The following is a 710-nucleotide window of genomic DNA, read 5'->3' as shown; positions in this document are numbered from 1 at the left end:
TATATATATATATATATATGTATATGTATGTATGTATGTATAACGATGATTTATTAAGTAACCAGAAGATGGATTTTGTATTAATCTTTAATTTGTACAACGGTCGTTTCGACCCATCCTGCTATTGTCCTTTATGGGTGGTACTCCTTTCAACATGTTATGTTGCATCCATTGCGCAGTCTCGGTCTCATCAGGTATATCCATATATAAAGTTGTATCTCGCTAAAGATCCTGAGTTTAGGCTGTCATGTTATATGCCCATCTGGTTAGGGAATGAAACATTGCTACAATTTTCAGTTACTATTATCTTTCTATAATAAGAATTGCATAAAGAAAACTTGGCCTCCGATGTTGTTTTCTCGATCTCCCTGTAACATAACAGTTCGTGAAAAAGAAACTGACAGAATAAGAAAAGGGCTAGATTTGTTCCTCTAGTCACATCAAAACTGTGTCCTATCATGCCTACAGTTTAAAGTCTGAAACATTTATAAAAGCAAAAGAGCAGAAACGCCTTCTCCGCTCTCTCCCCATCTCGTCTTACTAAGACCTTCGATATTTTTTCGGTGAAGTGAATTCAGAAAGCTGGTTTCGATTCCCGTCTTAAGTCATTTTGTTTCCAATATTTATGAAAGTATAAACTTCACAACTTACCACCCCTAACCCTCTCACCTCTCTCTCTCTCTCTCTCTCTCTCTCTCTCTCTCTCTCTC

Source organism: Octopus bimaculoides, chromosome 10 (assembly GCF_001194135.2).
Source record: "Octopus bimaculoides isolate UCB-OBI-ISO-001 chromosome 10, ASM119413v2, whole genome shotgun sequence".
NCBI classification, from domain to species: Eukaryota; Metazoa; Mollusca; class Cephalopoda; order Octopoda; family Octopodidae; genus Octopus; species Octopus bimaculoides.
This window is presented reverse-complemented; position numbering follows the sequence as displayed.